Source organism: Barbus barbus, assembly GCF_936440315.1.
Source record: "Barbus barbus genome assembly, chromosome: 31".
In the NCBI taxonomy this organism is placed as follows: Eukaryota; Metazoa; Chordata; class Actinopteri; order Cypriniformes; family Cyprinidae; genus Barbus; species Barbus barbus.
The window spans coordinates 23,994,146-24,009,683 of record NC_136759.1 but is presented as its reverse complement, the minus strand read 5'-3'; the positions used below and the strand labels follow the sequence as shown (position 1 = coordinate 24,009,683).

The following is a 15,538-nucleotide window of genomic DNA, read 5'->3' as shown; positions in this document are numbered from 1 at the left end:
GTGGAGTTATCTGCTTTTGCTACAAAGCAAACTTTTAATGTTAAAAAAACATACTTTCAATTAACTTTAATTTAGTAAATTACCTGTATTTAAGTTATTATTACTCAATCCAAACAACCCAACTGCAGTTTGATTGATATTACTTGGAAATCACAATAAAAAAGTTATTTCTGAAAATAAATAAAAATGGAGTTATCGGTTTTTACAAATAATTTTGATATGTAGAATTCATTTTAATGTATAATTTGAAGTGACCCAACTATGCCTCTGTTTTCATGTTTCCCTTAACATCTGTGTTGACTTTTGCAATAAAATTAGTATTAAATATGACTAAATATGCCATATTCAATCAATCAATCAACTTTTTATTCAAGACACAGAGGTCCATAGAGACAACACAGTACAAATATATACATAAATATAAAACAATACAAAACATTTAAGAATGATGCAAATGAGGCATCATTTAAAACATATACAGGCTTCGGGTCCAATGTTTCCAAAAGCAAGATGTGTACCTTGTGTCACTCTTAGAAATTGTCACAGAAGCTTAGGAATTTTTTATTCTCCAATCAAGAGAAATCAGTTGGCAATCATTGATGCTTGTGGAAAGGCAGATGGCAAGTCGTGTACCTTGTCTAATCTAAATCCATGGATCACAGAAAATTAATTACTTTGTTCAGATTGTGTTTTATTTTACTTCATAGCACATTAATGCTAAAGAAAAAAGTGTAACAGGTTTTGTGAAACATCAGTTCTCTTTTGTCTACATACTGTATAATTATGTGGGCTGTATTACTGTATAAAAAAAGTGGGCTTATGCCGTAAATGGGCAAGGTTCACTTCCCCTAAAGGTTATGTCTTTGACAACATGCAATAGGTTTGAAAACAGTGTTTTGTTGGGTTGCATCAGAGTGTTCTCAAAGGTCATAAAGCCTTGTTAAAAGTGTGTGTCACTGGTGTTTCAGGAGGGAGTTCTACACAATTGCAAACTCATTCAGGTCTCGTCTAGTGCCTTCATATGTCTCTTTATGTGGCTAAGCCTTTGTAGGTTTATTCAAAACATGTTTGCAGCTACCAGGTAGCTTAACATGGATCGTAGTGATGTGATTGTTTGAATTTTTTTTTATATTTTTTGCACCCATTATTATGAATCCATTTGTTGAATGAAATATAACCTTATATAGGCGTGACGAGTATCTTTATTTTAACAAATGGGCATAAGTTGTGGGAAGTATCTAAATAGGTTTTTACTCGAATGATACTTGTGGTTAATAGAAAAGAATCATAGTTCCGCTTTCGTTTTACATGTTTGTGTCCATAATTTGATCAATTCGTGTCAGGACAGTCAGTGATTACAAGCCATCTGCACTCATTTCCTGTGGAACCCCAGTTGGGATGCATGATTGACAGTTTTAATTGAGTCCCGCTTTCTTGCATATGTGGCCTCACATTTGCACGGTTGTCTCTTCTGTTTTATGCACTTACATAATAGCTGATTTGCATTCTTATCTGCAGGCCTGATTGCCATGCATATACGTACTCAAACACCTGTATGCACACCTGCGTACTTGAGAGGATCTATGGTGAACAGAACTCTAAGCGTGCCCGCACTTGGAATTCTACAGTTCTCGCATACAAGTCGAGACATGATAAAGAATTCAGTATCGAGAAATGGGAAAGGAGGGAGTGAAAATAATGAAGGGAAAGTGTGTTAAAGCAAATAAATTATTGATTCATAAATGAGAATCTTTTTAAATATGTGAACAGATGTTTGTATTTAGTCTGAAATCCTTTGGGAAGTGATAACAAGCATGTATGTTATAATGTTTTTAATTGTGCCTGTTTTGAATGTGCCTTTTGAAAGGCTAATCTGTGTAACTTGATCAAGTAAAAAAAATTAAAAAGAGAGAGTGTGCCAGTATTTCACATAAGCTCACATACATACTTGCCTGGCTATTTAAAGTCCTCTTCTCAAACTGCTTTGCCTTGCAATTTTTCTGGTTGTCTGTTCGTTCCTGCTTGCCATATTACTGTGCATGTATTAAGACCTGAATACATTTGGTTCTGTGTTGAATCACTACTTGATCCAGTGTAAAATGTAAGTCATCATGCAAAACCCAATAAAAACCTCTGATGAAGAAAACATGACGTATAATCGCACAGACACAGATATTTCTATTTCTCGAGAGCCCTAGATGAAAAGTGAGAAACCGCACTTCAGTCATCTGAAGCAGTGTGATGGCTGCTTTTGCGTTCGTCTTTCTGATTTTCTCGTGTGTGTGTGTGCGTGTGTGTGAGTGAGAGAGTGGTGAATTTAAAATATGTAAATTCTGCTTTGCTTTCCGTCTGTCAGTTCTTGCATAACTTTCTCATGTAGACGCATATAACAGCTTTATTCAGACATGCACGTACAGTTGTTGAGGAAGAGAGTGAGAGACACTTGTGTGCTCCACCCACGGCTAAAACGGGACCTTTGTTCAGTCAGGCCTCGGTAGGTAACTGATTAATGTCTTTTTTAGTGTGCGTGTGTGTATATTGAAATTTTGCCACCGTGGCACGGCACTGAAAGGGCAGCTGCACAATGGACTCTAAATTTTGAGGTTGAAGGAATAGTTAATCCAATATAATATAATATATATGTATATATATGTGTGTGTGTGTGTATAAATGTATGCATGTATGTGTATATATATATATGTATACATGCATGTGTATATGTAGCCTTTGCCAGTGTTAACTGTTCTGTCAAAACACATTTTACGTCATAATCACAAATTTACTGCATGAAAACTACAACTGTTTTGTGGTTCTTTTCTCAGTGTTTAGAGAGACTTTACAATTATTATTACATAAGCAGCCAACTCTGAGATCATCATTAGTTTCTGTAAATTGATTATGTAAATAGAAATCTTGTTGATCATAATTATTATGAACAAAGTCAATTGAGCTGAATGATGCCACCTTTGGTACAAATCCAACCTATAAGCTACTTCTAAGTTATCAGTGTTAGGTATGTCTCTTTTCATAATAAAAAAAGGGTTCTTGTCTTTAGTTGCTTTGCGTCACATGGCTTGTATCCGGTGCAGACACAGTGTAATCAGTGTTGAAACATTAATATTTATACATTATTTCCTGTTCAATCATGCTCCGATCAAAATGCTTTCTGAAGTTTTTCATGTAAATTATTCATTTTTCTGGTTGACAAGGTTTAGGGTTTTGTCTCTCTCTCTTCTCTCTCTCTCTCTCTCTCTCTCTCTCTCTCTGTGTCTCGGTCTCTGTCTCTGTGTGCGCATGTGCGTGTGAGAGAGAGAAGTGTTGTGGGAAGGGGGATGGAGTTCTATGTGGAATCTGGATTCCTAACATTCCAGTGTGAGAGCGGGAGGTAGATCAGGCCAGATGAGGAAAAGAGAGGAATACCTCTGTTGGAGGGCTGTAAGTTGTACCTCCAACTGTGCCTTTCTCTGTTTGCTCTGTGATAAGGACACAGTGGTTGGTGTGTTCATGTGTGTACGAATGAAGAATGCTTATGCTCTCCTGTCTGAGTGTGTCTGTGAGTGTACGTAAGCAGTGGTGCTCGAAGCATCTCGCAGTGCTTGTGTATATACGTCACTGCTTTGTGTGTTTGGTTCTGCTAGCATTGTTCCCTTAGTTGTGTGTGCCTACTTAAGCAGATTTTGGGGACAAATTTGTACCATAAAGAGAGCTAAATCTGACAAAACCTCTCAAAAACGTCTTTAGAGGAAGTCCTCATTTGTAAATATGTATAAAAATAAGATATACAATGTTAGATAAAATTTTAAAAATGCAGAAAGTTTTCTAATTGGGTCAGGATGTGGGTAACGGTTGGGTTGTTGCTAGCTGTGTGTAAAAACAATAGTCCTCATTTTATGTAGATAAAAAAAAAAAAACTCTGTGTGTACACTCTTTTCATAGAGAAAGCAAGAGAGACTAACCATTTTCCCCCACTAAAAACAGACCAAGCCTTTCTGGGCCAGCATTTGACATCCACTTCTCAAAGTACTATGCTGTTGCTATTGTACAGCGGGGGTCAGATATAGTTATACTGTGTGGTTTTTATATACTATGAAGAGATTGTAAAAGATTGCTGCATTAAAATATCACTGTATTTTCATGGTATTTCAAAGAATGACAATAAACAAGGAATCATAGTACTTTGAAGCACTTAAAGTACATCAAAGAATACTATAGTTTTATAATAAAAAATCATGGCATTGCAAGCTTGAGCACATGCTTAAAAAACCTACTAATGTAATCCTTCGTAAAACACTGTTTTTGAATGCAACACAGAATTCCGAGAATAGCCATGTGTTTTCAGGCAAACGTAAAACATTTCCTTTAAAGACAGTCGTGGCTTAATGGATAGAGAGTCGGACTTGTAACCCAAAGCTCGCAGGTTCGAAACTCAGGTCCAGCAGAGATTGTAGGTGGGGTAGTGAATCTCCAGCGCTCTCTTCCACCCTCAATACCATGACTGAGGTGAGACCCTTGAGCAAGGCACAGAACCCCCAACTGCTCCCCGGGCGCCGCAGCAATATGGCTGCCCACTGCTCCGGGTGTGTGTGTTTGTGTTCACTGCTGTGTGTGTGCACTTGAATCGGTTAAATGCAGAGCACAAATTCCAATTATGGGTCAGCATACTTGGCCACACGTCACTTAAAGTGAGTTTTACCCAGCATAACTGATTTGTCACATCACCCTGTACTGGTTTCCAGTAACTTTAGTGAATGTTCCTATTAAAAGGTGTGTTTTCATGATGAAGGGTTATAATTCATGTGAAATGTCAATGACTGAGCATTTCAAATGGAGTCTGTAAGACTTATTACAACCTATATGAACACTGCACATCTTTACCACTGCTAAAACTTTCATATTGCTTTCACCAGATTCGGACATTATCATCCGAATGTTACAGCAGAAATGCATTGCAAAAATGGATAAAAAAAAAAAAGTGATTGATTGCCAGTGGGGCAATTAAAATAATCCTTTGAATTAAGATTATTTTTCTTAACCCCACTGGCAGATATTTGTTTTCTTGTTTTAAGCAAAAACAAACACAATTTTTAACAAAAAATTCAGAAAACAAGACATAATATCTGCATTTTGCTTCTCAAGTAAATGCATCCTGATTTAATAATGTTTAGATATTTAAACTAAAAAAACAAGACAAAATTGCTAAGTAAGAAAGTCATATTGTTTTCTTTGTCAAGACTCATCAGACCAGGCAACCAGGTGTGGTCTTCTGCGTCTGTAGCTCATCTGCTTCAAGGTTCGATGTGTTGTGCATTCAGAGATGCTCTTCTGCATACCTTGATTCTAACGAGTGGTTACTGTTGCCTTTCTATCAGCTCGTACCAGTCTGGCTATTCTCCTGTGATCTATGGCACCAACAAAGCTTTTTCGCCCACAGAACTGCCACTCACTGGATTTTTTTTCTTTTTTCAGGCCATTCTCTATAAACCCCAGAGATGGTTATGCATGAAAATCCCAGTAGATCAGCAGTTTATGAAATGCTCAAACCATCTGACACCAACAACCATGCCACATTTAGAGTCACTTACATAATTTCTCTTCCCATGCTTGATTTGCACTTCAACAGATGCCTAAATGCATTGTAAATGACTGATTAGATATTTGTGTTAATGAGCAGTTGAACAAATGTACCTAATAAAGTGGTAAATGTGTTTGTTGTTGTTTTTTGTTTTGTTTATGGAAAACATTAATAGTCAAATTATCGAGAACAACCAGGGGTGATAGTGTACTATGAACTATTAGCGCTGAGTTGCCGTCTTCGCTGATATGACACTCACTGTCCTTCAGTTTTGACTCCCCTCATCTCAGATATTGTCATCTGAATCCTCTTTGTGTCTTTCTGTTAGATGCAGCGTCCTCTCCATCCCATCATGGAGCTGGCTGAGAAATAAGAGACTGCAGAGACAGCAGGTGAGTGTGTGTGTGTGTGTGTATACGCAGTGACAGACTAGAATACAAAGAGTCCACTGTAAGCATTTGAACCAGTTGGAAAAAAAGGTGAAGGGCACATTGGTGCTTGTGCACACTGGGCATTCCTGACTTGTGTGGTTCTTAGTGTGAGTTGGGCAGATTATGAGGTGCAAGTCCTCCCAGTTCCAAATTAGCTATTCCCTTGGAGGAGATTCATCCTCAGATTTTTAATGTCTGCAGGTGTTGAGCCAAAATAGTTAGGTGTTTGGATCTTGTTTCTCTACAGCATAATGCTTGCACCACCTTGCTTCATCTTGGATATGATTTGGTTTGGTTAATGACCAACTTGTTTTTGTGCCATAACTTTGAAAATTGTGGCCCAAAAATTATATTTAGTTTCATCAGGCTAATTTAAAATTTCAAAAAAAAATTCTTGCTGAGCAAAACTTTTCTCTATTGGGCGGACATTTCGGGCACCTGAGCAAAAGCATTCTTTATACTAGACGCACACAAAAAAGTGTGTAACCTTTAACTTTAATGTGCTATTTATATTTGATTTGACCCTCGATGCAACTAAATGATGTACATTTTAGGTTACCTGAGAACACATTTTTACTGTACAATACACTGCAGTTCAAAAGTTTGGATCAAAGTTTTTTTTAAAGAAGTTTCTTATGCTCATCAAGGCTGTATCTATTTGATAAAAAATACTGAATATTATTTCACAAAATAATATTGTGAAATACTATTGCAATTTCAAATAAATGTTTTCTATTTTAATATACTTTCAAATTTAATTAATTCCTGTGAAGCAAAGCAGTATTTTCAGAGTCACATGATCCTTTAGAAATCATTATAATATGCTGATTTTTATTATACTGTATTTTTTGGGACCTGTGATATTTAAAAAAAAAAAAGTTAAAAAGAAAAGTGTTTAGTTAAAATAGAGATTTTGTTACAATATAAACTATTCAAAAGTTTGGGGTCAGAATGTTTTTTATTTCTTTTTTAAAGATACTGGTTTTTTAAAGAAAGTTAAACTTTATTCAGCAAGGATGCCTTAAATGGATAAAATAGATAGTAAAGACTTATATTGTTAGAAAATATTTCTATTTTGAATAAATGCTGTTCTTTTAAACGTTTTATTAATCAAAGAATCAAAGAAAAAGAAAGAAAGAAACACGGGTTCCAAAAAAAATATTAGGCAGCACAACACTTTCAACACTGATAATAAATCAGTATATTAGAATGATTTCTGAAGGATTCATGTGACACTGAAGACTGGAGTAATGATGCTGAAAATTCAGCTTTGATCACAGCAATAAATGCTATTTTAAAGTATAGGTATTAAAATAGGAAACCCATATTAGAAATTACAATAATATTTCACTATATCACTGTTTTTTTCTGTATTTTTGAAATGAATACAGCCTTGATGAGCAAGAGACTCAAAGTCAAAGACTCAAAAACAAGGTCAATTATTTATCAGGTTTATAATATAGACCTAACATGATATATTAGCAAAACAAACTATTTAAACTGATAGAATAGAATAGAATAGAATAGAATAGAATAGAATAGAATAGAATAGAATACACACTGATGCAAAACTTAAGCTGAGATCGGTAAGTTAAATATAAAAAAAAAAACGTGAACATATGAATTCTTCTAGAGCTGTCTAAACATGGTTATGAAGTACAGTTTGTACAATACACTTGTGTGTGTGACTGTACATGTTTCAGAGTTTTGTTACCGTTCTTTGCCCATCCTCCGCTATTTCCAACATGAGGACGTTTTATTTCACATGTCATTGCGTTTGCGTTGTCTCTCGTGTTGAGCGCACCGCAACCATTGAAGTATTCAGTTTCTACAGCGACTCATTTGGTGCATATCGTTCTCTTTCTATGAAACCTGTAAACCTTTATTGTCTGACCCAAACAGGTTTCGATCTTTGTTTCCGGAAGTAGATTAACTGTAACCTTTTACCTAGACTAAATTGGTTAAGCAAGTAATTGCTTGTGCAGTGTTTATTGTCCAAAGCTGTCAAATTATTATGTTTATAGAATATTTACAGCAGTTAAAAGTTAAATTGTATGTGTTGAATATGTTGTAGCTCCCTTTTGCTTAAGGTAAAACGCTATAATTAGTCTTATGTAGGTATTAGCACTTACATAGGATGTGGTGTCTAGGTTTAACAAATTGAAGCAAATAGAAATATGCTAGCAATACCTAATAGCAAACTAAACACCCTGGCAATATATAGTAACCAGTGTAACATCTGTCTAGCTTGAGATATGTTGTATAAAATATTAAAAACTTCAAGCTTATAAAACTATTGTTAGCTTTTTTTTTTCTTTCTTTTTTTTTTATTTGTAGGGATTAGTTTTATAGTGTATAGCTCATATGATTATGCTATAATCAGTCTTGACTCCTTGGCAACAGTGTGTGCAGATATTTATATGCATGTGTGCGTTTTTTGGGGGGTTTTTTGGACTGTGGTCATTTTTTCTTTTTGAATGATAGAAGGAGGGATATGTAGAATGACAGAAGAGATGCATAGAACAAAGTAATAAAGAGATAATGTCTTGTCAAAGTGGTATTTTTAGCACTTTTTGCTTCGTAGAATCAGATAGGGAAATTTGCATGTGGTTTTCCCATTTGCCTATGAGAATGCGAGAAAGAGCCTATGGTTCATGTATTTTTTTTTATTTTATTTTTTTTGTGAATGTGCAACAAGAAGTCTTTCTGTGACCTCTGTTGAACCCACCACTGTGTGTGTGTGGGTGGGGCGTGCACCCACCAAGCTTTTTTAGTACAGAGGTACTTTTGTTCCTCTCTGGTAAAGAAACTATTACAAGTGTATTCTCTCTCTCAGAGAAGCAATTCATTTTCACAACACGACAACATGGGGAGGTTTTATATTGCTTTACCATCACACTGCGTCTGAAATAGAGGAAGTGTCACATAACTGATATTTTTGCTTGATTTCCTTCTCTTGACATGGTGAAATAACAGTCTTTTACAAGAGTTCTAGCTGAATGGTGTTACTAATTCATTAATGGCTTGGTGGTGGTATCTGAAAGCATGTGTTTTAGACAGGCTGAAAACTCTATTTTTCTCAGGATTTTTTCTCAGATTCATGCATAAAGTGCTGGAAAATGTTTTGTTTCTGTGAGAAACAAACCACTTTTATTAGTGGCCAAAGCACAGAATGTTGGTATTTGGTATCATATTTTTTTATACTCTGAATTCCTTGGATAATGCTCTAGAGATTCAACATTCTCTTTTGCTTTTCCCCCAGCCTATCATTAAAAATAAATAAATAAAAATGGTTAACTAGGCTAATCCTAGGTTTTAAGTGTGATATTTAACCCTACAGGAGTCAAACAACTATCAGATTAGTGCCAGGGTGGGGGTCTCTAAATCCAATCTCTTGCTGAGAACTTTACAGCTTAATGACCCCCCCCCCCCCCCCCCCCCCATCCACCTCTGTCTTTCTTTTCAGGCTTTCTCCCACTTTAACTATCCTTTTCTACCTTATTGTATCTGACACAAGATTGCAGCATTGTGTATGCGGTGCCTTCACCATACTTCATTTTCACTAAAATTAACACAAAATTTACAAAGTGGTATCAAATCAATTGATACAGTAACTGTATCTCTACTGTTTGTAGCATACTTGTATTGTTGAGGGCTGGATAGGAAAAAATGTCACTGCATATATTAAGCAAAACATTTAACAAAAAAGTAGGAATTTTAAATGATAAATATCTAGATAGTATCTAGATCTACAAGACTTGAAAAAATACTTTCAAGATTAAAAAGTATTGTAATAAAGTTTTATGTTTGTTTTACATGTTGCTTTGATTGCTTAAAAGCATGAGATTAGAACAGATGAAAAGATTCATAAAAGCCACTCACCGAGTTTTTCCAAAATTACTTCACACCTACAAATGTTGACTCTACAAATAAACAATTCATGTGACATTTCTTTAGTAAAGAAGCCAGAGGATACAGGATTATGGGCTTTTCATTCCATCCAGATAAGTTTAATCAGCAGAACAGTGACCATAGTAATGACATCATTCTCCGGAAACTGCCTGGATTTAGTCCTGCACTTGTCTCTGACGAGTCAAGGCATTTTGAATGTGTTTGCTGCACATTTGGTCCCTCAGTCTTTGTTGTGTTTATACTGTAGCTTTATGTGCACATTCATCCAGTGTTTTTAAGATTTGTGGGCTGTTTGAATTTGTGTGGGGTGGAGGGTTAATTCAGTCACTGCTGCAGTATTTATTTAGCATTTGCGTGTGGCTGGGTCATAAGGCTAAATACAACCCAGCGCTGGGTAAAGACAACAGAGCAGGAAAAGATCGCATTCTTTCAATCTCCACAAGGAGTTGTACCATGGCAGACCAACATTGTTTGTCGCGGACAAGTATATGTTATGTTGTATAATAAATAATTAGAAACTTGTTCTTTGCTTTGTTTTATTTTAATTAACAGGGTGTAAAATTAAAATATATTTAAGTGGGAAAAAACACACAAAACTCAAATACATACACGCTCAGAAATAAAGGTACAAAAGCTGTCACTTTTCAAAAGGTACACTTTTGTGCCTATTAGGTTCATATATGTACACTTTAAGTACTAATATGTACCTTTAAGGTACCAAAATGGATAGAATTGACCCGCTGTGACATTTTTGTATAGGTGCACATCTAGGCTACGCCAGCCTTAAGGAGGAAGTGGCCCCTTAAAATTTTACATATCTCTTTGTTATTCAATGAAAGGGACTCGGAGATAAATACTTATATTCTTCTGTAGAGTTGAGTCTCTTAAAAAGGAGTATTTTTCGTGGTGAAGGAGGAAGTGGACCTCTTTCTGGACCTGCCCTGGTGTGCAGTGATTGCACTTTTCAGTAGCCATGTCTTTTTTTTTTTTTTATGCCTTCCTGTGGCCAGTTGGTGGTCACTGATTGTGAACTTTGTGCCCTTTCAATGTTCTGTCTTTGACAGAGAAGCAATATATAGGCTGTGCTTATTGTTTGGATCCAGATTTAATTTGCCTTTTGGGTTTTCATTTGTTTTATCCAGTGTCTTACTGTATGTGCAGTAGAATAAATATCTCTGTAAATTCATAATTTCCTTTAATCTAATAGACTGTGATGCATTAATATTGGGTGTGTTGTTTGTGGGCTGTGGTGCTACAGAGAGATATAGATATGATGGATTCAGTTCAGTTGTGATTTAAGGTCTTTATATTGTAGGGCATCTTCACACTTACAATAGTAGGTATATCCAGAATTTTAAAGCCCTTTTTTAATTATTTAAATTAAATATAAAGGTAGATAGACTATGTCCGCCTTCACACATGAAGAATTCTTATGCAGAACTCTGTGTGGAGACCTTCAATAGAATGCATTATGGCTGTAATAATTACTAAATGGACCCCACACCTCCATTCTAATTAGTTCTAATTAGTGCTATACTTATACCTCATTGATACCGTATATCAGGGGTTTCCAAACTTCCATTCCAGGACCCACTTAAACAGGTATAGCGTACTTCAAGACCCACCAAAATATGTGAAGTATGGAGAGAGGAAAAAACACACTCTAGAAAAAGGTGTTTTGACGCAAAGCTGCAAAACGCATTAAATGTTTAGTCCTTCTGTAGTTGACCTTCTCCTGCTTGATCACTTCACGTCTTTTTAAGAATGGTGGAAAGCTTTCTGATGACTTGATCACAGTCGATCAGGGCACTAGTTCACAAAGTGCTCTCTTAAGGACCAACATAGAGGGTAAAACCTCAGCACACAGTAGCTCTTAACAAATGGTGCCGTTAGCAGGGAGAGGTCAGAGGTCTGAGAACGTCAGTGCTTTTGAGCTGTGGTGGACGAAGAGGTTGGGCTTCCTGAAGCACTTCACGGCATAGTTATTTGAACCTCTTGATATGAGTTATAATGGATGTGGTGCACTGTGGCCTGTCTAAAAGCAGACAAAGTGCACTTACAGCTGCATTGACACCGCAATTAACTCTATCCTGTTTGTGTATATCTAAATAAACAATAGTTTGCTTGTGTTTGAGACAATGTGTGTTCACAAAATGAAAACCCACATCCTCTGTCCCCTAATGTGGGTATGTCTCTGTCTAACTTGTCATTTCTCGCCTGTGTGTGGAAGTGTTCTGTCAAACCACATCCCCCACCTCTGTCCTCAAAGATTGACAGCGATTGTGTGACAGCGAGTCTCTGCACATGTCTGGTCTCTGTTTGATGATGTCATAATTTTAAGGTGAGAGCAGAGAGACAATAAGCATCATGTGTTTCATTGACTCGTTGCGCACGTCAGGGACAATACTGACTCTGAAAATGGCAAGTTAAGCCCAAGTTGTTTAGAAAAGGGATGTGTGTGCCTTACCTAATGGACACACAAATGTGTTATTTTTGAACTGAAGCTATAGCATAGTGTAGTGTATGCAAACAAGATAAATAAAATTGTCATTTATTCACCCTTAAACTGTTATAACCCATAAGAATTACGTTCATCTTCGGAACATAAATGAGGATTTATTTATTCTCATCTCTCATTAAAGTTCAAGTTGAGCTTTATTGAGCTTTATTGTCATTCCGCTACATGTGGGGACATGCAGTGGAACGAAATGTCGTGTCTCGCAGGACCACGGTGCTACATAAATACAGACATACAACAATGAAGTAAGAAAAAAACACTATAAACCTATACACTACTAACAGATTTAACTATAAGTATACTATATATAAGTATTTACCCTATACAAACTAAAAGAATAAAGGATAAAAAATACAACTATACGAATGCTTCACATAAATATTATCCTATACAAACTAAAAAATAGAAGACAAAAAATACAAACTGTACATGTGCAAAGAGAGACATTTGAGTCAGCAGCTGGTTGGGGAACAGTGCAGGATGATTTGTAGTGCAAGAGCATGTAAACATAACATACATATATTGCTGAGTTTTTTGTGAGATTGTGCACACGCAGCAGTGTGTGTAAGTGTCCATAGTGCACCTAGTGTAAAGTGTGAGTGTCCATAGTGCACATAGTGTAAAGTGTAAGTGTCCATAGTGCAAAGTGTGAGTGTCCATAGTGTAAAGTGTCCATAGTGCACATAGAGGAGAGTGTCCATAGTGTAAAGAAAAATAAGAATAAAATAAATAAAAAAATATATAAAAGTTCCATACAGTTTTTCTTTGGTGTGGTAAGGTTTGGGGTGGGGGGTGGTCCATGTTCAGGAGGTAGGGGTTTGCATGGGGTTTCAGAGGGGGGCGGGGTGGTTTGAGTTCAGGGCTCTCACAGCCTGGGGGAAAAAGCTGTTGAGCAGTCTGGCGGAGCGGGCTCTGATGCTCCGGTACCGTCTTCCTGATGGTAGGAGCTGGAAGAGACTGTGGGAGGGATGGGTGGAGTCCTTCACGATGCTGTTGGTTTTGCTGGAGCATCGTGTAAGGAAGATGTCCAGGATGGAGGGGAGAGGGGCACCGATGATCTTTGCAGCTGTGTTCACTGTCCGCTGGAGGGTCTTGCGGTCAGCAGCACTGCAGTTCCCGTACCAGACAGTGATGCAGCTGGTCAGCACACTCTCAATGGTGCCTCTGTAGAATGTGGTGAGGATAGGTGGAGGGAGACTTGCTCTTTTCAGCCGGCGGAGAAAGTGTAGGCGCTGTTGTGCCTTTTTGGAGAGTGACATGGTGTTGGTGGTCCAGGTGAGATCCTCTGTGATGTGCACCCCCAGGAATTTAGTGCTGCTGACTCTCTCCACAGTCGAGCTGTCGATGGTCAGTGGGGGGTGGTCAACGGAGTTTCTCCTGAAGTCCATCACAACCTCCTTTGTCTTCTCCACATTGAGGGACAGATTGTTTGTGCCACACCATTCAGCCAGCTGTGCCACTTCCTCTCTGTAGTGCGTTTCATCGTTGTTGCTGATGAGACCTACCACTGTTGTGTCATCAGCAAACTTGATGATGTGGTTGGAGCTGAACTTGGCAGTGCAGTCGTGGGTCAGCAGTGTGAAGAGCAGCGGGCTGAGCACACAGCCTTGTGGGGCACCTGTGCTCAGTGTTGTAGTGCTCGAGGTGTTGTTGCCGACACGGACTGACTGAGGTCTTCCAGTTAGAAAGTCCAGGATCCAGTTACAGAGGGAATTGTTAAGGCCCAGCAGGTTTAGCTTATTTATGAGCTGTTGTGGGATTATTGTGTTGAATGCCGAGCTGAAGTCAATGAACAGCATTCTAACATAGGAGTCTTTATTTTCTAGGTGGGTAAGAGCCAAGTGGAGGGTGGAGGAAATTGCATCGTCCGTAGAGCGGTTTGGACGGTATGCAAACTGGAGCGGGTCAAGTGTGTTGGGGAGGCTGGTTTTGATGTTATGCATGACTAGCTTCTCAAAGCACTTCATCATGATTGGAGTCAGTGCTATGGGACGGTAGTCATTGAGACAGGACACAGGTGATTTCTTTGGTACCGGTATGATTGTTGTGGATTTGAAACACGTGGGGACGACTGCCTGACTCAGCGAGGTGTTGAAGATATCTGTTAGGACATCTGTCAGCTGTGCAGCACAGTCTCTCAGAACACGGCCAGGTATGTTGTCAGGACCCGCAGCCTTGCGTGGGTTAATCCTAGATAGGGTCTTCCTTACGTCGGCTGGGGACAGACAGAGCGCCCGGTCGTTGGGAGGTGTGGGCAGTTTTTGTGCAGGTGTGTCATTCTGCATTTCAAACCGTGAATAAAAGTGGTTGAGTGCATCGGGGAGGGATGTGTCCTCATCACAGGCCTGTGGCGGGGGCTTGTAGTCAGTGATGGTCTGAATGGCTTGCCACAGGCTCCGTGTGTCTCTGCTGTCTGTGAAGTGGTTGTTGATTTTTTGGGCATATGACCGTTTTGCTTTTTTGATGCCACAGGACAGATTGGCTCTTGCTGTTTTGAGGGCTGCTTTATCTCCTGATCTGAATGCTTCATCTCTGGTCTTTAGCAGCCCACGAACCTCTGCTGTCATCCATGGCTTCTGGTTTGCACGTGTGGTGATGGTTTTGGTGACTGTCACATCATCAGTGCACTTTTTGATGTAAGCAGTCACAGTTTCAGTGTACTCATTCAGGTCTGTGTGGTTGTTGTAGGTGGCTGCCTCTTTAAACATATTCCAGTCTGTGTCCTGGAAGCAGTCCTGCAGTGCTGAGGTGGCATTGTCTGGCCATACTGTGATCTGCTTTTCAACCGGTTTGGTGAGTTTGAGAAGTGGTCTATATGCTGGGATTAGCATAACAGTGATGTGGTCGGAGTACCCGAGGTGGGGGCGGGGTTCAGCCTTGTAAGAGTCCTTAACTGTTGTGTAAACAAAGTCCAGTGTGTTGTTTCCCCTTGTTGCAAAGTTCACATGTTGGTAGAACTTTGGCAAAACTGTCTTTAAGTTTGCGTGGTTGAAGTCACCGGCTATGATGAAAAAGCCGTCGGGGTTATTTGTTTGTTGTTCACTGATGGCGCTATACAGTTCACGAAGCGCGTCCTTAGCGTTTGCACACGGGGGGATGTAAACC

General features: G+C 38.3%; 1 protein-coding gene across 5 annotated transcripts in view; it reads left to right on the top strand.

Moving 5' to 3' along the window:
- Positions 1–15,538, top strand: part of LOC306851448 (phosphatidylinositol 4,5-bisphosphate 3-kinase catalytic subunit beta isoform-like) — a 52,889-nt gene that overhangs the window by 8,129 nt on the left and 29,222 nt on the right. For 2 of the 5 annotated variants that reach the window (XM_079387684.1, XM_079387687.1), the window contains exon 2: positions 5,901–5,964. The gene's annotated coding sequence lies outside the window, so the exon portion shown is untranslated. Of the gene's footprint in view, positions 1–2,390; positions 2,495–3,286; positions 3,436–5,900; positions 5,965–15,538 lie in introns of those variants that run through there. The other 3 variants (XM_079387685.1, XM_079387688.1, XM_079387686.1) reach the window with 3 other exon arrangements.